Source organism: Athene noctua, chromosome 1, assembly GCF_965140245.1.
Source record: "Athene noctua chromosome 1, bAthNoc1.hap1.1, whole genome shotgun sequence".
In the NCBI taxonomy this organism is placed as follows: Eukaryota; Metazoa; Chordata; class Aves; order Strigiformes; family Strigidae; genus Athene; species Athene noctua.
Genome location: NC_134037.1, coordinates 141769092 through 141791844, shown reverse-complemented (window position 1 = coordinate 141791844; position 22753 = coordinate 141769092). Strand labels below are relative to the sequence as shown.

General features: G+C 42.5%; 1 long non-coding RNA gene across 1 annotated transcript in view; it reads right to left on the bottom strand.

Annotated features, from left to right (window-relative positions):
* Window positions 1-374: 374 nt before the first annotated feature.
* Window positions 375-22753, bottom strand: part of LOC141971207 (uncharacterized) — a 31501-nt gene continuing 9122 nt past the window's right edge. The window contains exons 2-3 of the long non-coding RNA XR_012635264.1: window positions 1517-1690; window positions 375-1015 (exon numbers count right to left, since the gene is read on the bottom strand). This is a non-coding gene — a long non-coding RNA (uncharacterized LOC141971207). The remainder of the gene's footprint in view (window positions 1016-1516; window positions 1691-22753) is intronic.

Genomic DNA, 22753 nt, shown 5'->3' with positions numbered 1-22753 from the left:
CATAGGAGGCCTGTGAAGAACCACATTCAGTATGTGTAACTTTTTCCCTGTAAATGAACAGGGCAGAGACTCTTTAAGGACTGTACCTTTCAATTTCGGCATCACTGCTAACAAAGATGATGGAGAACAAATCCTGAGAAAGACCTGCAGACTCTCTTTTTTTTAATAACAAAAATTTCCTATAAAAGCTTTCTCTACACAATACATCCAAAGGCAGCCCTGAAAATCCTCCACTACAGGAATATATTGATATGAATCAAACACAACAGTTAAAAACCACCATCACAATGGGAAAGAAGTACAAATACTCATGCTTTTAAGTAATAATTACAAGACTTTATTTCTAGTAATAAGGTTGTGTATGTGAGGCAAATACTGATTGATGGCGCCAGCAGATCACTTTCATAAGATACAGAATGCAAATGCTTTGTGGAAAATGGTAATTGATTCAATACCCAGCTGGTTATGTGCATATTGATATCTAGGTTGTCTGAGTAACCTTAAGACTAGGTACAGTGCAGAAAGTAATTTATTATCATAACTCCCCCAAATACTCATTCACACATATATTTTGAGACTCAAACCTGAACTGTGTCACCTAAAATGTCTATCATGACTTGAAACAAGCAACAGATACTTCTGGAGGCTCTAGGAGAGTCCGAGAGCTTAGCAGTGTGGGAAGACTTGTAGCGTGTTTCCCTCCACTGCTCTCCCCCTGGGGACCTCTGGCATTACCTGAGCAGAGACATCAGTTCTGACAGATTCAAGGACATATTGCAGGTGTAGAAGCAATTTGTATGCAGGTTTTTTTACTGACTACACTACTCGGGTTGGAGGTGGTGACTGCTGTTTTTCATTTGAAAGTAACACAGTTGTACTCCCTTGGAGATCAGAGAGGAAGCTAAGCTTAGGCCCTTGACGCTGCGAGCTTCTGGAGATCAGGCTGAGCTCTAAACTTGGTGCTTGCTTGGCAGGCAGTTGTTTGTCTGGGTTCTGCCCCCATCCCACCAAATTCCTGTAAGAGACAAACCAAAATTCTGAAGCAATTTTGCAAGGCAAGTTCAGCTTGAGGTATGAACTCGATAGCTCAAGATCACCCCTGATTTTTGAAGCACTAGTTGTGAAAAGAAAATGCAATCCCCAAGGCCCTCATTGTGAAAAGTAGAAGGATGCTCACTCTAGGTTTAGGCTACAAATTGATTAGAAGTCCCTTAAAATCAAGTGCTTGACCTGAAACAGCCAAACTCTCTTTTGACTCTGCTCTCAAAAGCATTCTCCCACCTAATGCCATCCACTGTAACATTGCTGTTCAGAGCAATCAGTATTCTGGGGCACAGATTCTTTCCTTTCTTAATGCAAAGCCTCATGCTTCTGTTAGTAGACTGCATGCTAATGACGACAGTTTGCAACCTTCACTGTCAGTGAGAATTCCCAGGATAGCTCTCCCTGATTCCTGGTTGGTGGGATGCACTGCACATGGCACCCTCTAATTGGGGGGAAAAAAGCCAAATGATACCTTGTCAACGTGCAGTTAAAAGGAGTTAAGTTAACACAACGGATGCTTCGTCTTTCATGGGAAGTTGGCATTCCTCAGGGATCTTCTCTGACGGCCTTTAAGAAAGATTCAATGTAGTCATCAACTTTGCTGTGCCTCAGAGTCTGGAGGTTGAGAAGCCGAAGCAGCACACATCTACGTACACAGCATACACAGTTACAGACGGTAGCAGTTATATATGTAGCAGTGATGTTCAGTTCAGCATGGTCTTTTAAGAGATGTGCCTACTGTTATACTTAGATTACATCACTGTAACAGGGGGATCAGGGTGCCTCCAAGTTAATCAGAGTGCAACTGTCTCCAAAGATTAAACCTCTGAGGAGATCAAAATGGACAGTGCCCTCTGCAAGGTGACACACAATGTTAGGAAAGAGCTGGGACCAGAAATTAATTATTTTCAGGAAACTTTCTGATGTAGCCAAAGGAATATACTGTGGATATACATGGCTATGAACACTTATGCATAGTGGAGTACAAATTCTTTGACAAAACTTGGTCAGGGAACAGTTAATATTTTCAAAGAATAATAATGAAATAAGTTAATGTCCTCCTAGGATTTAACCTGTTCGTATATTCTCTCCTGAGAGAGGCTGAAGCTTCAGGCTATATGCATGTGAAATGTAACTTGGTATGGACTAGGGAGAGTAATCCTGCATTAGGTTCAGCTCCTGTCTCAACTATGTCTGGTTGTGTTCCCCAGTTTGTCTTGTTGCTTGATTTGGAAGATTGTGAAACACATATAACTTTTAGCTGCTTTCATGGTTTAAAAGCAGTCATTTCACCTTATGCAAAAAGAAATGCTTTTCCTTCCTGTCTATGTCAAAGTGATCCACACAGCTCTTCCATGGAGTTTTGAAAGTGTCTTCTGGGGTACAGCAGCACAGTGCTGCTTCTGTGAGAGCAATTTGCTCTGCCATTATATTGTCTGCAGGTATGCAGCTGTATTGTTTTACCGTGTTGATCTTGGAAGGAGCTGGAAAGCTCATAAACTGGAAAGAAATTGGTTTCCAGCCGAAGCTTTACTTCTTCCTAGCCCACTGTGCTCTCCAAGGGAATCTCTGTGGGATATTGTTAAAGAGGAAAAGGAAGATGCAATTGTGCTCAGAGCTGGGGCAGATACACTATTACTCCAAATCAAGGGTTACATCCTGCTCTGTTTCTTACTAATTTCTTCCATCATCTCACACAGATCATGAGCACACCTCGTCCTGTGTCTACATCAGCTGCCCACAATTCCTACTGCCCAGTTCCACATTTCTCTCACCACAGGGAGCCTGCACATTTACTGTGGCCACAGAGATACTTCAAAGGCAAACTCAGGCAACTCTTGAAACGTGGCTGATGAACACATGCTGGACAGAAAAAACATTTCCTGCAGAGAGGCTGAGAATCACATAAGTAGTGCTAACTCACAGATACAACTTCCCAGACACTTTCTCTTAGATGTACCACTGGCCGCAATCCCCTCAATCTGTACTCAAGGCTCCCCAGAAACATTCATAAATGGGAAAAAGCATGGGAGAAAAAGGCCATGGGCTGCAAGAGAAAGAAAGGTGTGGGGAAAAAGCTTCGCTCCAAGAAACAGTTCAGAGCTGCTCTGCAAATGGAGTTTGCACGTATGTGAGCTGCTTGTAGCTTGCAAATACTGATGGAAGTGAAATGTGTGGAGTTCATGGGGAATTTCCATTGAGCCCCATGCAGTTACAGAGGCATTCCTTCTTAAATTTAAGGGAGTTAATTAGAATAATATATGTGCCACTTCAGCATGATGCCTGATGATCATGCTGTGGAGAAAGGAAAGAAAAGCTTGCTTGAGAGAAAACGCCATTATCTACCCAAAGCAAATACAAGTCTGGAGCTTGGTTTATACTTTTTCAGAGATGTTACAATTGTCAGTCACATAGCGTGTGGATCCAATCCACAATACTGTGCACACAGTCAGCTGTTCAGCATGTTGCCCTCTTGCTAAGTATGAAGCCAGAAAATAAGTAGGCAGGTCACTTCCCGCCTCATTAACACAGTGGGAGTGGGGCGGTCTGAAAAATAAGGTTGTAGAAACAGCCATGAAAGCTAGTTGGAAGCTAAACAATACCCAAGATCCAGCCATGATTCCCTTCCTTCACCTTTTTTTTTTTTTTTTTGTCTCTTTCAATGGTTTATTTTCAGTTGTTCCTAACTGCTGGTGGTTTCTGCCTCTCCTAACCTTTAAGAATCCCAAAGCAGAGAAAAAAATTTCTCATTTATTCAAGGTACAGGAGCTTAGGCAATGCTGTTGTTTCACATGGGCACCAGTGGTACAACCAGGAGCAGTCTGAGGAGTCTCAAGAAGGATTACAGAGGCCTGGGCGTGAGAGTAAGGAACCCTGGAGTGCAGGCATTTTTTTCATTTATCCTTCCAGTCAAAGGGAAGGGGTCTGAAAGGACCAGTTAAATCTGGCAAATCAACAATTGGTTACAGGACTGGTGTCACAGCCAGGGGTTTGGCTACTTCGACCATGGGACTTGCTTTGAGAAATGTGGACTCGTGGGGGCTTATGGGTTCAATCTGTCAGAGAAGGGGAAGAGAATCTTTGGTTATAGGCTTGCCAAGCTGGTGGTGAGGGTTTTAAACTAAAGTTGCCAGAGGAGGGGAACCTCAGTCCATCCCACTCCTACCAGCTTGATGTCAGTGCCAGCAATGGATGCCCAGAGCCTGGAGAGGGGTCACAGGGCAGCAGGAGAGCACTCAAAGAGCAGCACTAAGGAGTTCCAGCCAGTAAGCCAGCTTCATCAGGGGCCCAACTTCAGTGCCTCTATGCAAAGGCACATAGCGTGGGGAATAGACAAGAGGTGCTAGAGACGTGAGCACACCTGCAGGGCTACGGTCTTATTGGCATCATGGAGATGTGCCATGGCTCCTGTGACTGGAGTGTAGGAATGGCGGGATACAGGCTCTTTAGAAAGGACAGGCAGGGGAGATAAGGAGAGGGTGTCACCAGCTGGAGTGAACAGAGCTCTGCCTGGAGATGGGCAAGGAGCTGACCAAGAGCTTATGGGTCAGGATTAAAGGGAAGGCAGGGACAGGAGATGTTATAGTGAGGGTCTGCTGCAGGCCACCCGACCAGGGAGACTGAGCAGATGAGGCCCTCTATAGACAGGTAGGTGCAGCCTCACTCTCACAAGCCCTGGTCCTCATGGGGGTCTTCAACCACTCCAGTATCTGTTGGAGGAACAACACTGCAGCACATGAGCAACGCAGGAGGCTCCTGGAATGCATTGATGATAACTTCTTTTTCCAAGTGATGGAGGAGCCAATGAGGAGAGGTGCTATGCTGGTCCTTGTTCTCACCAACAAGGGGGGACTGGTGGGGAATGTGAAGCTCAAGGGCAGCCTTGGCTGCAGTGACCATGAAATGGTGGAGTTCAAGATGCTTAGGGCAGCGAGGAGGGTGCACAGCAAGCTCACGACCCTGGACCTAAGAAGAGCAGACTTTGGCCTCTTCAGGGACCTCCTTGGCAGAGTAGCATGGGATAAAGTCCTGGAAGGAAGAGGGGCCCAAGAAAGCTGGTTAATATTCAAGGATCACCTCCTCCAAGCTCAGGAGCGATGCATCCCAACAAAGAAGTTGTAAGAGCACCAGGAGGCCTGCATGGATGAACAAGGAGCTCCTGGACAGGCTCAAACACAAATAGGAAACCTACAGAGGGTGAAAGCAAAGACAGGTAGTCTGGGAGGGATAGAGAGAAACTGTCTGAGCAGTCAGGGATCAGGTTAGGAAAGCTGATAGAATTAAATCTGGCCGAGGACATCAAGGGCAAGAAGAAAAGCTTTTACGGGTATGTCAGTGATAAAAGGAAGACTAGGAAGCCTGAGAAAAGAAAAACTAGGAAGGAAAAATGACACTTAGTCACCCAGGATATGGAGAAGGCTGAGGTACTCAATGACATTTTTACCTCAGACTTCACCAGCAAGTGCTTCAGCTGCACCATCCAAGATGCAGAAGGCAAAGGTGGGGACTGGGAGAAGGAAGAACTGTTCACTGTAGGAAATTGGGTTTGTGACTGTCTAAGGAACTCGAGGGTGCACAAGTCCATGTGACCTGATGAGGTGCATCCACTGGTCCTGAGGGAACTGATGGATGAAGTGGCTAAGCTCAGGGACATCCAACATATTTGAGAAGTCGTGGTAGGCTGGTGAAGTTCCTGCTTCTCCCATGGGAAAGGGGTAACATAACCCCCATTTTTAAACATAGAAAAAACAAAGACTCGGGGGACTACAGACCAGTCAGTCTCACCTCTGTGCCTGGCAAGATCAGGAAGCAGATTCTTCTGGAAACTATGCTAGGGCACATGGAAAATAAGGCAGTGGTTGGTGACAGCCAGCACGGCTTCACTAAGGGGAAATAGTGCCTGACAAATTTATTGGCCTTCCATGATGGGGTTTCAGTGCTGAGGGATAAGGGAAAAGCAACTGATGTCATCTACCTAGATTTGTGCAAAGCATTTAACTGTCCCACACAACATCCTTGTCTCTAAATTGGAGAGACATGGATTTGATGGATGGACCACTGAGTGGATAAGGAATTGGCTCAATCGCCACACTCAAAGGTTTGTGGTCAACGGCTCGATGTCCCAGTGTTGAGCAGTGACAAGTGCCGCTCCTCAGGGGTGGGTGCTGGGACCGGCACTGTTTAACATCTCTGCTGGTGACATGGACGGTGGGATCGAGGTCCCCTCAGCAGTTTGCTGATGACACCAAGCTGTGTGGTGCGATTGACATACTGGAGGGAAGGGATGTGCCATCCAGAGGGACCTGGACAGGCTGGAGAGGTGGGACCTTGCGAACCTCATGGAGTTCAACAAGGCCAAGTGCCAGGTCCTGCACAGGGGTTGGGGCAATCCCAAACACAAATACAGGCTGGGCCATGAGTGGATTGAGAGCAGCCCCAGAGAGAAGGATTTAGGAGTGTTGGTGGATGGAAAACTGACTATGAGCCAGCAATGTGTGCTCAGAGAGCAGAAAGCCAACTGCAACCTGGACTGCATCAAGACAACTGTGGCCAGCAGGTTGAGGGAGGGGATTCTCCCCCTCTACTCCACTCTTGTGAGACCCCCACCTGCAGTGCTGTGTCCACATCTGGGGCCCCCAGAGTAAGAAGGACATGGACCTGCTTGCATGGGTCCAGAGGAGCCCACGAAGATGCTGAGGGGGCTGGAGCACCTCCCCTGTGAGGACAGGTTGAGAGAATTGGGGGTGTTGAGCCTGGAGAAGAGAAGGATCCGGGGAGACCTTATAGCGGCCTCCCAGTACTTAAAGGGGGCTACAGGAAAGGTGGGGAGGGACCCTTGATCATAGGTGTAGGGATAGGACAAGGGGTGATGGTTTTAAACTGGAAGAGGGTAGATTTAGATTAGAGATGAGGAAAAATTCTTCCCTGTGAGGGTGGTGAGACAGTGGCAGAGGTTGCCCAGAGCAGCTGTGGCTGCCCCCTCCCTGGCAGTGTTCCAGGCCAGGCTGGACGGGGCTTTGAGCAACCTGGGCTAGTGGAAGGTGTCCCTGCCCATGGCAGGGGGGTGGAACTAGATGGTCTTTAAGGTCCCTTCCAACCCAAATCTTTCTATGATTCTGTAATTTTACTTTTATCATACCACAAAGAGATTATCAGCCTTGAAGCCACCACTTCTCCTGGGAGCAATGTCCCAGTAGATTTTCTTCAAGGTTTTATTATAAAAACACCATCCTTGAGCCCCACTGAAGTGTGAGTAAATATGGTTATGTTAGAGTGGTTTGGGTTTTTTTCTTTACCTCTTTCTAATGCATTAATTTTTAAAAGCTGCTCTACAAAATCTTTAAACAGGAGGTTAAATATGTGGAAGGAAAGGTAGTCAAAATGCTTGATAAAAGAAGAAAAACATAAAATGTTAATGAAAAATGAAAAATATCTCTGTTTTGTTCAGAATCTGCATTGAATTCTTCATTTCTAAAGGTTCATGTGTAGCCATTTTTGTTTTGTTGGATTGTGGGCAGAAGTCTGTATGTGTTGTTTTGAGTTTTTTAAATTAAAAAAAAAAAAAAAAGAATGAACAGAGTTCTGTTCTTTTCTTATATTCACATCATGACTTCTAAATGAAAAGGACTGTGTTGGAAAACAAAGGCTTTTCAGCAGCACACCCAGTTCATGCTGCAAACCTTACATAACCAGCTATGACATAGGTTAGCAATTACACAGTGAGAAACGAGACAGCAGGTATACGGTTTCTTGCCTGGGGATGCATCAAGAAATCAGAGAACGCTAAGGTCTTGCAAAAAAGCCACTCACAAAATCCAGATTCAAGCATGGAAGGAAGGCCTAGGTTAGAAGACAGGGGTAGCCTAATACACAGTAGCAGGTCTCACTCAGATAGTCCCTTCAAATCTATGGATAACCTCCTTACTCTGAAGTGAAGCTCACTGCTCTGACAGACCTGGCTGATATAGTTTGAGCAAGTCTCCTCCCATCTGTCTGTTTCCACATGAGCCTTCTGAAATGACACATAACAATTTCTCAATAATATTCAATTTAAAATGTTAATTGAAATGATGCTTTGGTTGGACAAACCCCAGTTCTTGTTTTTTGAGGACACCATATATAAAGCCATTTCCTGCCAGAACTCTGGCTAGGGAGCTGAGGGTAGAACTTGCCCCAACAGCCAGTGCTTGTGCTATCTTGTGAGCTGGGACCAGCAGTGGGACAGGCTGCCTGTGAGGCTGGTGTTCACTGCGCTGCCTCTCACCTACTGGCATGTCAGAGCCTGCATGCTGGTGTTGGACTGGTCCTGGGGTGAGCGCCCACGGGCACACAACCCATGGGTCCCTCGTGGTGTCATGCAGAGGCGTGCTCTGGAGCAGGTCAGGTCAATGTGAGCTACCTGGGTCCCTGTTGTTGGCAGAGCCTGGCACCGCAGGCCTGCTGCAGGCTCCCATCTATCAAGTGCCAAACCATGGATCTATTGCTGCCTTGTGGCACCCCCTAGAAAAACAGAGAGTTGGTGTGGGTGAGGTGCTGGGGGCCGCTGAGGGATGGCAAAGGCAGGAGAGGTCTTTATGTCAGAGCACAAAACATGACAGCCATTATGGGTTCTCCACTCTATTGACAACAAAAGTCAGGCCAGACTGTTAACTTGTCAAAAAACTTTCTTTTGATAACTGAAGGAGTTTAGTGCTTGCGCTTGGAAGCTGTAGAGTATACATCTGTGTGAAATTAAATGCCAATAAAGGTAATCCAAAAATCTCTATGGACCAGGTTAGCAGCATCCTGTGAACAGTTCTGCAAATTTCCCCATAAAGACATGCAGGGTGTCTTACAAATTATTCTGAAGATAAGAGTCGCTGTGTCTTCCTTGTTTCCTTGTACGTGCTGTGAAGGCTTGGTTGCAAATGTCCATCAAGGTGCTATTTAGTGCTGATTACTACATTTTGTGTACACAAGGTAGGGACCTTTACACCAACAACAGCACCCTATTGACTCAAAGACAAACTGTTCTGCTCAGCCCCAGGGTCCTTCCTTGACCTCTGCCCAGCCTGGCCATTCCCTCACCCCAGGGCCATATTGGAGCAGGACTCGCAGCCTTCCCTGCCCACGTGTCTGTGGGACCTTCATTTTCCCTGGCACAACGCTACCCACCACAAGGCTTACAGCATGTGGCTAGGTAAAAATAGCATGCCAGGAGGTGAATGCAGCAAAGCCTCAGCCTTCCTGTGCTGTAGCCTCTTTTGATTACTCATTTTCCCCTCCTGTATTGTTATAATGACAACCTGTCACATGCCTTTTTTTTGTTTGGTTTTGGTAGAGGAGGTTTCAGGAAAGGTTTTTCACTGGAGCTTCATGTGAGAAAATAGTCATTATTTATCAATACTGTATCTGTTCACAACAAACAGAATGATTCTGTAACAACTTCAGCTCAAACTTTGGTTAAACCAGTGATAAAGTGGTACAGATAACGCTTTTATTTGTTAAAAATATGGGACCATTTTTAACCAAGGAAGATGGAAACAGCACTAAGAAATGATGCTCCCCTCCTCTGAACAGACTTTATTTGCACCTGGGAGTGTAAAACTCATTTCAGACAAGTTCTGTCCTTCAACAGATGCCTCTCTGAGGGGTTGGCACAGCACCTAGCATAATGAGATGTTACTCCCCAATTAGGAACTTTAGATACCTGTGGAAAGTACATAAAGTAGCCAATGTAACTGTTAAGAAATCCAGTAATACTAATTTTGGCAACATTCAGTCACCACCTAGTTTGCAACATGGTGTCCTACACAGTATGGCAAATTGTATTCCTGTAACCTTCATCCCCAGTATTCAGTCCCCATGATCAGCGGGACCTGTCCAAGGGGTCTGAAAGTCTCTCTTCTCTCAGCAAGGGAAAGATTTACAGATATTGTGTAAATCAGTGGCGCTTGGGTGAATAAAAAACCATGTTTAACTCACCTGTTTGCTGTATATGAGACATTGTTAAGGTCTGTAAATTAACAGGGGTAAGTTCTCTTTACCTAAATTAATTCTCAGCTACACTAATAGGTTAAATAACTGAACAAGGTCCTAAGTCTGCATGACAGCCTTAATTTAGTGTGTAACTTTCATTGTGTGCAGAAGTAGTTTCAAGGTCAGTTGTATTAAACAAATGCTAGCCTGAAGACAGAGTTAAGCTGTGCAAATAGTTCCTCAAACTGGGACGCACGTAACCAGCAGATAACTCAGTTACACTTAAACTTTTTATAGAAGTTATTTCCTTCAACTTCTGGGTTTTGGAGCGAGCTTTGGAAATGACACTCCTCCCTGTAGCAGAAACTTCTCCCTGTAGTGAATGCACAATGAAATATGTGCAGCCCCTGTTAGAAAAAAATATTTTCTGAGATTGAGCTTGCCTAAATCAAGGTTTAGACATTTTTTTATCACCTGCTAATAGGCATTTAGTCATACTGTTATTTTTTTTTTTTCCTTCAGAATGTATTATTTTTAAGGGACAGTTGGATTAAGTTTCTTGTCTTTATTTTTTCTCTTTTCCCTTCAGTTCTATGTTGTCATACCTTGCCAGCTAATCTCACTTTCCTTGTGAGCAGCATACCCTACCATTTAAGTAAAAATCGTTTTCAGAAAAAATATGTCCTATAAGATGTTATGACATTTTGTGAAACAACATAATGCAATGTGACTGATGCAGATGGATATGCCCCATAAAGCTGAGAGATTTAGGTATGTAGTTTCCCCCAAAAAATCACTTCATAAAGCAGTTTTGTTTAAAATATCACTTTAAAATCCTATTTAAACTCCTTGAAATAGATGGCAAATTTATTTAAACTTTTATATAAAAGGCTTTTTAGCTGAATGCTTCGAGATTTTCTATGTGCAATGCTTTTTTCAGCTCAGTACGTAGGGGAAAAAAGTATACAACATATAATAAAGCACCTAGCTAATGCTTCCTTCTTTACTCCCTTCCCTGAAGGAAGAGAAATGTTTTAGTGGGATCGATAGTTATAAATCATTACAAATGATTTGAGGTTTTATTTCATCTGCTTTTATTATAATGTCCATGCCATCTGCTGTACATATTGAGCTTATTACACTAATTCATTTTGCAAGCTCCAACCTCTGAGTGAGAGATGTCAGAGGGCAATTGATTAAGGGATATTTGTTCTGTTACACCTTTTTCTTTAATTTCTCTCCCTAAGGTTTTCAGGTTGAGCAAGTGAGATGACATGATAATGGGGCCTCAGGTCTGGAGATAAATGAGATTTGTGACTTTGTGCATTCATAAATATCAGAACATCTTTTAACCTGGTGGTGGTGGGAGGAGCAGTCAGTGTCAGCTGTGTGTTAGTACAAAGCTAAAGGCATGATGTTGTTTCTCTTCTTAAAAGCCTAAAAAGAGTGGATGTTTGACATACAAATGATAGCTCAACCCAGGAATCTGCCTCCTATACACCCTCTATTATCTATAGTTAAAAGTTTTGTGTGATGGGACTAGGACAAAGGGGAAATGTAGAACAAAGAAAATCTCGAAAGGTCCTCTGATACAGCATATGATAGCACTCATATAGTGAGTGAATATTGGCACTGTATTGCGTAGGTGTATCTCTACCGCATTGTATAGAAAGAGTTGTTTGCTCCTAAAATTTTCAGCCCTAAAATGTGTATTCTCAAATTCTTGTCTTCCACATTTACGCTAAACAAACATTGATACAAGGGTTATAGGTGCTTGGAAAAAAAATCCATCACCTTGTCTCCATCAGTTCAAGACAGTGTCAAGAAGAAAAAGTGAACAAGACATGTCATAAATATTAGAGACTTGCTTCATAACCTTAGAGCAATCAGTCCAAGTATGACAGTAGCCTGAATATTTAATAACTAATGCAAACTTTACAACTGCAACTTGAGATTCATCACATTCTGACCTATTTATAATTAACTTGTCCATCATGTCTGAGGTCCTGACACTATACATACAGCTGAGTAACATTTACACACATGAGCAGTTCCACCAAATTCAGTGGAAAACCATAAGAAAACTTATTTAGTGGATATTGGTGCTGGATCCTAAATGCAGACAGCCATGCGTGAATACGTCAGTCTGAAATCCTTGCTAAAGGTCACAACAACGGTTTAGCACAAGCTTCTGCATCGAGGCTCCAGGACCATCCAGCCAGAACTCTTTACCAGCACAATGCAATGAAATGAAATTTCAATGAAATGAAACCACCTGGGCTAGAAAAAAGGCCTCACCAATCTGGACAACACAACACAGCTGAGATAACCACTTTGAGCTGTGCTCCTGCATTTTCTGCATGTATTTTTGAAGGCTTGGATCTCTGCAACATGTTATTAGTTGCACTCATGTACAGCTTGAATCTAACTTGTAGCCCCTTTAAATTCCAGATATTGCAGGCTTCAGAGGTAAGCCCAGTCACTGTCATATTGCACTCTCCCTGTGTGCTCTCTCATGTTGTTTCCATTCTGCCAGCAAAGCACACAGATTGCCATTTTTCATTTGAAGACAGACTGAACAATTTCCATTTATTTGGGTAAAAAAGTCCTTGAAAATAGTTTTATGAGAGGTTTTATATTAGCCAATGACTACTTCAAACACCAATTCTGCTGATTCTCAAGCACGTACTTTGCACTGAAACCAAATGGCATGCCACAGAAGTCTGTGTTAAACATTATCAGTGGTACTTCTCAGATACTTACAGAATTTGATGGTTGAGAGCCTTACTGCTATACCTCTGAATACCTTGAAACTGCAATTAATATATTCTGCTTCTGTTCATGAAAAAAATGTCAGACGCTGCACAACATGACACCCCCAAATCTGGTTGCGTCATTTTGTGCATCTAGTTTCCTCAGCACACAGGCTCCTGTTTTCCCTGTTATTAGACACTTTACAGCTCCAACGCTAATTGCACAAACCAATTCATTTACAGCCAGCACAACAGAAAACAGGGCAACAATGGAGACAAAAAGATTGCAGTAAGGCATTGCAACTGGTGTACTGATGGATGCTGAATAAAAGTGCCAGCTGTGTCTTGTCAAAAGAGGCAACTGAAAAAGAAAATCCCAGCAAGGACTTTGTGAATTCAGTGGCATCTCGGTGTCTGTAGGGAAGAAAACAGAAGAAGGACTTACCAAGAGCTTCCCTACCCACTAGGTCATGCCACCACCCTGTGTTGAGGTGTGGGGTGCCATTCCACTCTTATTGCTACTGCAGTTTGTACAATACGGGATTTACTGCTGTATTAAGAAGAGAAAACTTTCTCTCTCTTCGACAGAGCTTCAGTTAGTCATGCTGTACCCATGTCTCTCCAGTGGGTTTTCTCTGCAGTTTACTAAACTTGCAGAACTGAATAGGCAGTGCTAAGAGCATGGCAACTGAGTCAGGAGCCTGCCTGCTGGGTAACTCTTTTGCTGGAGAGTAAATAAATTCCTTTATAGGATGCAGTCTCAGGAGAGTTCTTCTCCAATTGGCACAAACTGTGAAACATAGCCTTTCCTTGCAACACAGGGAGAAAAAGTAATACCCTTTTGCTCTAATCTCCCCTGCAGAAATCTAATATATTCTTACTGGAACAGGTGAAGCCACTGGCTACCAGATGGATCTGTGCTGAAGGCTCGCAGGACCTGTGTAGAGATGATGAATGCAGGGCACATGGGGGACAAGCCATTTACATTCTGGCAGTCTCCACAAAGAAAGTCCCAAAAGGAGTTTAAAGCCACCTTTCTCTGGTGGGAAACAGAGATTTGTGCAGCTTTGTCACCGTAACGTTTCCTGACACTTGTCCAGTTGCCCCCTGCAGAGCCCTCGCCTCTTGTATAGCCTCCTGGACAGACACGGTGCTCACCTTGACTGACACAGCTCAGCCTTTCTCAGCATCTAAAACTCTGATCTAAAGCTTCATCCCACAGGTCAACTCTTAAATCTAAAGAGGGTTGTGTAGGGCAGAGGCAAATACTCAAAAGTCCCAGCCCAAGGGTTTCAGTAATTTAATAAGGACAAATAAAGCATAGAAAAAATGATTATCAGAAGCATCTTAGCAGATTAGCACCTCACATATTGAAAGCATTACAGAGTCTAAATATTGCAGCATGAACATCTTGCTTGTCTATGAGTATGGGCGATACGGCAAACCATGTAGGAGTTACATTTTAGATGACTGAGATGCACAGTTAGCTTAAAGAGCCACGGTCATTATTTTTAGACATGGCTGATTAACTTGCTTTACCAAGACTCGAATGTAACATAATGTATATAATGCAATTAGAAGGCTGTGTCTCTATTAATACTGTAAGCAAAATGCAGAGATAAGCTTCTGAGAAGCAGTAGGAGTCTAATAATTATTTATACCTTCATCCTGTCTCTAAGAACTTGTGGACTTCAGCCTGGAAGTTTGAGCATTTGAGAGGCATGTGCACTAATTAGTGTGTTATTAATTTTCCCTCAAATTCTACACCTGAATGTGTCTTGATCAGTTTACATGACAGACTAAGAGTCTAACAGGACATGACTATATCCTGAGGAGGTCAAAAAAGAGGACAAAAATACAGCAATTGGTTGTCATAGCTGGAAAGCAAATGAAAAGTAGACTTTCTTTCATATGAGTTTATCTTCTCCCAGAGGAGAGGCATACCAGGCACCCAAAAAGCATTGTTCCTGCTCCATGTTCATCCAAATGATGGTAACTGTACCATATGTAGCTCAGAAAGGTCATTCTTTCACCTTCAGCACCCTTCTGCTGGGATCACAAGGTTAGTTTCTGATCTTGGCTACTCTGTCTGGCAACACACACAACAAATGTGTTGAAAGGCTTGGGGAGGAGTGGCTGGAGAGCTGCCAGTCAGAGAGGGACCTGGGGTGTTGATTGACAGCCGGCTGAACAGGAGCCAGCAGTGTGCCTGGGTGGCCAAGAAAGCCAATGGCATCCTGGCTTGTGTCAGCAATAGCGTGGCCAGCAGGGACAGGGAAGGGATCTGACCCCTGTACTCGGCACTGGTGAGGCCGCACCTCGATTCCTGTGTTCAGTTTTGGGCCCCTCGCTCCAAAAAGGACATTGAATGACTCGAGCGTGTCCAGAGAAGGGCAACGAAGCTGGTGCAGGGTCTGGAGCACAGGTTGTACGGGGAGCGGCTGAGGGAACTGGGGGTGTTTAGTCTGGAGAAGAGGAGGCTGAGGGGAGACCTCATCACCCTCTACAGCGACATGAAAGGAGGTTGCAGAGAGCTGGGGATGAGTCTCTTTAACCAAGTAACAAGCGATAGCACAAGAGGTGATGGCCTCAAATTGCGCCAGGGAAGGTTTAGACTAGATATTAGGAAGCTTTTATTTACAGAAGGGGTTGTTGGGCGTTGGAATGTGCTGCCCAGGGAGGTGGTGGAGTCCCCATCCCTGGAGGGGATTAAGAGGCGGGTCGACATAGCGCTGAGGGATATGGTGGAGTTGGGAACTGTCAGTGTTAGGTTAATGGTTGGACTAGATGACGTTCAAGGTCTTTTCCAACCTAGACAATTCTGTGATTCTGTGAAATATTTATTTCCCTTTCTACAGACTAATAGCTACATGTTGTCAGTTTCACATTAGGGTTAAAATTTTGGCCCATTTCTAGTCCTGTATATTGTGCAGAAATAGTCACGTTAAACAAAACCCCAAAACAACAACAAAAAACCCCAGCCCTTAAGAAATTAAAACCAACATTGGCAAATAGCCTAGGAATCAATGTAGTGATGCACACTCCATACAGAGCCCGTTCACAGTTCTCTTTAATAAATTGTATGAGTCTTGTTTTCTTCCTTAAAGAGATCAATGATTCTTGCTTGTTTCTCATTCACCAAAGGGCAAGCAAGAAACAACCATATCTGGGGGGTCAAAGCCATGTCAGCTTGCCTATGGATATGTTAAATAGGAACTAAGAGTATAAGGATGAAAAAGGTCAGATCTGGAAAACACCCTATGGACAGATGAAGTAAATCAGCTAAAGAGACTTGACTATTGTCTAATTGCTGTCGCTATTTATAGAATTGAATATGGCTGAGCTTTTCTTTCTTAGACATGTTTAGCAAATTGCAACTAATGCATCTCTAAAACTTCAGCTTTATTTTACTTTTTTGAACAGTACTGGCAAACTGATTAGTGTGTGCTTACACAGAAATGCATAAAATAATCTAATTATAGTAATACATGTGCTGTGAATGAGGGGTGATTTCTGTCAAGACTAGTTTTTACATTGTGTGTTTCATTGTAACTGATCATTTAATAAACAAACATGAAAGAGTACAAACAAGCAGCAATGGAGCAGACATTAATTCAGCTACTGGGAAGCTTACAAATGGCTGTGTGAACAGCCTTATTCTAGAGGGATTTCCCAAAGGAGAAATAGGGTACCTCAGCCTCCATGGCCCACTCAATCCTCAACTCCTTTCTGTATTCAAATCCAGAAATATCTGGTATCGTGACAAAGTTTGCAATAATTGACACAGATCTGTTTGCGTCCTGCACCATTTCAGTTAATAGAGAGCTCCAGGGAGCCAAGATTTTGCTTGTTGTGTATTCATTTATTATTCATTTGAAGAACATGGCCATTTGCCAATAGGAACTGAAATGAAATCACCACCTTCACACAGCCTATCCAACAACCCTCCAGTCGCAATGACATTCAGTTACTAATGGGTTAGTTCAGTTTTAATCCGCTGCCTAGAGATGAATAACATTAATTATTGTAATTGGTAGTGACAGTAATGGGTGCAACATTTCCAGGGCTAATTTACTCTACTTTTGCGAGGTATCACGCTAATGTGGCTCTTCTGCTTCAGTACGCAAGATAACTAAAGCTAGCTCAAATGTCTGTCTACTGTACAACACTGTGTAGCACCTGCACGTCCTAAGACCTACGGTCAGTGAAATGGTACAGAGTTGCTGCACTTAGGTAACTGACTGGACACAAATATACTGAAGCACCATGAAAGAATTTATGTGAACCCACCACGCATTGGCATGGAATGTTTCATTCAGTTTGGCAGCTGAGTCGGGGAGAAAATATTGGTTTGATTAAATAATAATAAAGAACCCATTTACAAAAGGTGAAAATAGGAAACAGATTAAGTAGGTCATTTTTTTAAAATGATTTTGTACTTTACAGATTCAGAGCAATGATTTGACCCAAGGTTTCTTACCTCTCAAGTGAGTCTCTCAACTGCTAAGTTATTAGTGCAAGTTGAAGCAGGCCTCCCTCAGGCTTGTCTGCTCAAACTGCTCCACTTTGAATACCACACTTAAATACTTGGTGAAGAAATACAAATGATTCTGCAGCTGCTGGTCAGGATACTAAAATAAAAGGGGCCCAATTATTTATCCAAAACGGAATATTACCAACAGGAAGGACTGAGAATAGCTCTCCATCCCCAGCCTTTTGAGCAGCTGATAAACCCAAGGGTTAGGACACATTACCCGGAAAAGAGGTGCTAGGGGGTTAAGATGCCCTCAGGCAGAGAAGGGACTGAAGAAACTGCTGAAATATGAGCTGATTTTTGGTAACTGTCACTGGTAGTTGAAAACTTAATAAAACACAGATGAGACCAAATTTATCTCTGCCTGAAAAAGTTCAGGAAAAATTAACACATAAAAAAAAAAATCTAACTATGTATGTGTGCATACATATACATGTAGGCAATTAGAATCTTGTATGCGCTGATGGCAAAGACTATCAAAGAAGCAAAACAGAGGTAAAACATCCTGGCTATTTTGCCCTAGTAGTATATGCCGTCTCAAATATTAGAAAGGGCTCCCATTCACAAAAATTGAATTTAAGTCTGTTTTTATGAGTTACATTGAATTAGGTTATGTTTTTGTATACTGACTGGAAATAAAAAAATGAAAGATCATGAAACAAATAATCAAAAATAATCCAAAAATATTTTTACAGTCAGAGTGCTTCCAAAAAGGCTTTTATGAAAATAAATCACTATCAGAATTACATTAAATTATTCTTCAGCAGTTTTTCAAACTTCTTACTTTTTTACTTCAATTTAATGAAAATTTACACCATTTAAAATGTCATCCTATTTAAAATTATATATATTCGTACACAGGGTAAGTTGAATTTTCAACTTTTGGAGAATATATGAAAGACAGCACAGTTCCCACCGAAGCCAAATTTACCTAACACCTGAAGACTACTGACATTCACAATGAAAGAAAACATATGCTACCCAGAGAAGTGCACAGGACAGGACTCTGAGTAGGGAGAGTGGTTAAACCTAGGGGCAGATACATCCACCTGTTTGACAACTCAGAAGGGACAGACAGAGGATGGGAAGTGGCCATTTGGGTTACTGAGTCCAGCTCACAGTTGGCACATGCCCCTGTACCACATCAACACGCTGTCTCAGAAGGAGTTAAGCTCCCACTAGTCCCCTCTGGCTTCTCCAGAGCCTTCCTATTCTGTTACTCAGAAACCTTCCTCTTCTACACAGCTGAAATTTATTCATTGCCTGTTTAGACTCATTTGTCCCTGTGCCAACATTGTCCTTTGGCATAAATTGCTCTCCTCCCTCCCTGGTGTTTATCCTTCTGATGTATTTATAGATAGCAATCAGATCCCATCTCAGCTTTCATTTTGCTGGGCTAAACAAGTCAAGCTTTTCTCAGTCTCCTCTCCTAAGACAGGCACCCTACTCCCCCATTACCCTCATAGTCCTCCTCCGCACCTCTTCCTTTGTCAGTTGTTGGTTTACCGTAAGAAGCCAAGGCATCCACTTGAGGACCGAGGTCCTCCCTGTTTTAGGTGCCACGCTGACAGTGGTGAGGACAAAGGTCCTCGTCCTAGGGAGTCATGGGAGTCCCCGCTGGCTGGGACAAGGGTGCAATACAGAGTGAAGTCAGTGGGGCTGAGCAGAGGCCGTGTACCTCTGCCTGGCAGGTTCAGATGCTGTTACTGCTGGGGCTCCAGCTGCCTCAGCCCTGCTGACCATTGACAGGCTTGTGTGTATGCATGGATTAGCCTGTGACTGCACTTAATGGGGCACTCATTATGGGATGTACCTGGGAGATCCATCATGGGATAAAATGACCTGCACTACTTCAGGCCTGTGGCAATGAGATGTATGCTCTTTGGGAATAGCTAAATTAAAAGTATGCATTAATAGGGCTCCTGTTCATATTTTCTGACAATGTATTTCCTCTGTACTATTTATAAATCTTACATGAAGAATTATTGGTCAGATTCTCAGCTGGCATACATTGATGAAGCTTCATTAGCTACAATGAAGCCTATCACTGTACCAGCCAATCAGTTGACTATTTATTAATTAAGTTGTAGAACATGCATTTGAAGGAGATTTGTCTTCCCTCTACATAATCCATCCAACCATATTTCTTCCTTCACTTTCCCATGGACAAAATATACTCTTCAGATTGTTGCCAAAACCTGCATGATTCACTATATTGAAATAAATCTACCTCGCTGGAATTTATGGGCAGGGGTGCTATGCTGAGTCTGATTAATCTAAGATTTGAAGGGCTTCAGCCCAGCTATAAGTTTCAGTAAAGAGCTGTAATTACAGGTTAAGCATAACAATTCCAGGTTGCTGAACATTGCTGTATTGATCCCTTTAAAACATTAAAATATGGAAGTTCAAATTCATGCACAAAGGCAATGTTTTTGAAATCCCAGTAATTTAGGAGGATTATGTTTCCGAACGTGGCGCAGATGGGAGAACACTTGTCTAATAATGGCTTCTCTCTGCTGGAGAGAATGGACAACTAGGACTTTCATTTTATTTGAAGAAGGATAATGTTTTGTTGAACTACCTTCACTTTTTTTCAGTCACATTCTGACAAAGGCAGAGAGTTTTGAGGGGAGGAATAGGGTAACAAACCTCACATCACAGCCATGAACCCAGTGATTTTCCTGGTTGCCACTCTGCTCAACAGTATGATTGCACTGTCAAAAAATCAAGGATTATTCCTTCAATAATTTTCCTTTCCATGCTGCTCCAAGCGCAGATAACCTCTCCCTCCTACTATGGGAGGTGACAGATAATAAAGGGACTATGACCAGCTGGGAGCCCAGTCATCATGGAGTGTGTCATATAAAAACATAGTTAGCAGTGAAACCTAGAAGTCTTCTCTCCTCAAGCAAAATTAGAGGACCCTCAGAATGCTCTCATCTGCTTTGGCTACTCCTTTTCCTCTGAGGCCTCCTGTGCCATCTCCTGCTGGCAGGACCACTGCTCACACCAGCTGTACATAACCTCCCATGCTGAGGGCGAGAAGAAGGATGGTGCAGTTCTGAGACTTCTACCTTAAGGCATAAGGGGAGGCATGCTGAGGAAGGTGGGGTGGTTGTCTGTACCCATCTGAGCAAAAATGTGACAAAAACCCAAGAGAATTGAGTCCAAGGAGCTGTTTTTAACTTTTGTTTTACCTTTCTTTTTAATCCAGAGACAGTTTTGATATTTGTTTAAATGCATTCTTGAAGATCAGGGTTGTTGTCTCTTTGTGCCTGTAATTGTATTAAAAGTGCCATGCAGCTTTTCTTATAAGCTAGAATATTGGTATTATGTGTCATCTGTGCAAAACACTTATGAGATCTGGTCCATAATTACAGCTTTCTAACATCACACAAGAGCATTTCTCAGACCTACTAATTGTGCTGCCCTTTATGGTCCATCTTATTGATTAAACATCTGTTAGTGTTTTGGCGAAATGAGAATTCACTTGCAATGCAATGTGTCTGGTATATTAAATTCTGTTTAAGTCAGCCCTAACTACAAGTTTGAGATACATGTATTGTATCTACTTAATTGTATCATAGCATTTTTTGCCTCTGTTATTTGTACTGTTTGCTGTAGGGCAGGAGAGTGTTCTAATGTTTTCTTTGCAGCAAAGTCAAATTATATTCCCTTAATTTTTTTGCCACACTTGAACCATTTCAGGTGGATAAATGCTTGGGAACATTGCAAAATAATAACTTAATACAGACTTACCTTTTTTCATACGTCATAATCCAATTACACAGTAAATTTTATCATTTGTAGCCACACCTGAGAAACCAATGTATGAAGTGAGGTAGTCAAAAAAAAAACCCAAACCCACCAAAAAAAACCCCTGAAAAACATGAAGACTTTTTAATTAGACATTCTTTATTGTGGAGAATTTCCTTTTCAAGGAGAAGAAAAAAAAAAAAAAAAGGGATCTTGGAACAAGATCCCTCTGCTCCTACACTTCATAATTCAAATTAAAATAAAAAAGATGTTAGTATGCTGGTAACCTCTGGGAAATTAAAAAAGTAGCTCTTGCGAAGGGATTGCAGAGAAGCAATGCAGAGTCCTTCTCTCTTTCCATTCTCTGTGTTTACTGAAAAATTTGAAGTTCTCCACAAAAGAAATCCAAAAGCTGACACAAATCGAGAGGAGAAGAGAGTCTGTTTCACTGCTGTTCAATGCTGTTTCAAATTTATTTATCCTTTCTTTATCTCATTTGCTGACTGATAAAATCTTGACAGTATTAAAAACTAATCTGAGTCCTATTGCATGACTTGTTTTCCTTCTGTATGTTTTATGTATATTGATTGGAGAAATGAAAACCTGCTAATATCCATATGTTGTCACATCAAGAAAATGTGGACCACTTATTTTCCCAAATTACATTATGTCTGGACGATTCTGCAAAGATCTGGGAGCTGAGCTTGCATTCAGTTTTGAGATGAAATGAACCGACCCAACAAAGAAGGAAAATTAAATTGCTTCTACCCATATTTTATACCTTTGACATTTACTTTCAGTGCCCCTCCCTTCATCATCTCCTTCAGTCTGACAGTTACAGTATCACCACTGAAATGCTGCCTAGCAAGAAAAATACCCCCTTCATTTGTCTCTGATCCAGACCCAGATGAAGTCAAAGATAGTCTTTCCACTGACTTAGGGAGGTTTGGTCATTTAACCTTTACCAGTTATGCATGGGAATGGAAACCCTACTGCAGTGTTTTGAGGGGTTTATGCTCCTACTTAAATATTTTAGAGTCTAACTCAGAGTATAAGAACAGCCTCTTAAGATTCAGACAGAAAACCCACCCACTTAAGGGCACATACACAATCAAGTGTTATGCTGGGACAGGGCCTTCAAGCTTTACCTAAAATCCAAGCTCAAGAAAACTGCTGGGAAGATGTGCTCTGCTGTGACTGCCAAGAAGCAAAATGAACAAGGCAAGGACAGTGAGAATAACAACAAGAACAAAAAGCCATTCCTGGATTCCCATCACCATTCAATTAAAAAAAAAAAATAATAGAAAAATTAAGATAGCAGACCCTGGGACTGTCTGAAAACTAAAGCCTTAGACACAACATTTTTTCAAAACTGCAGGGTCAGCATCATGTAGAGTCATTTCTACATTGAAAAATTAAATCAGACATCTAAACATATTTAATATATTCTTCTGCACAGGTCTACTCTTCTTCTGCAGAACAAGAAAGAAGTTGTGGCTCAACTTAACTGACCACCATATTTCCATTAATGAGGATTTCACCTTAGGTCATTGATCACCACCTTCATTGCTGAGAGTGCCAGTTTGGTGTTTCTCAAAGATTTCTCTTGCCATTCAGGTTTCTGAAGCCTCATACTCCTGCCTTGTTTTGCTTTCAAACAGCATATCCCTTTGAGGAAAAAAATATGATCTTCTATTTACCTCTTTGG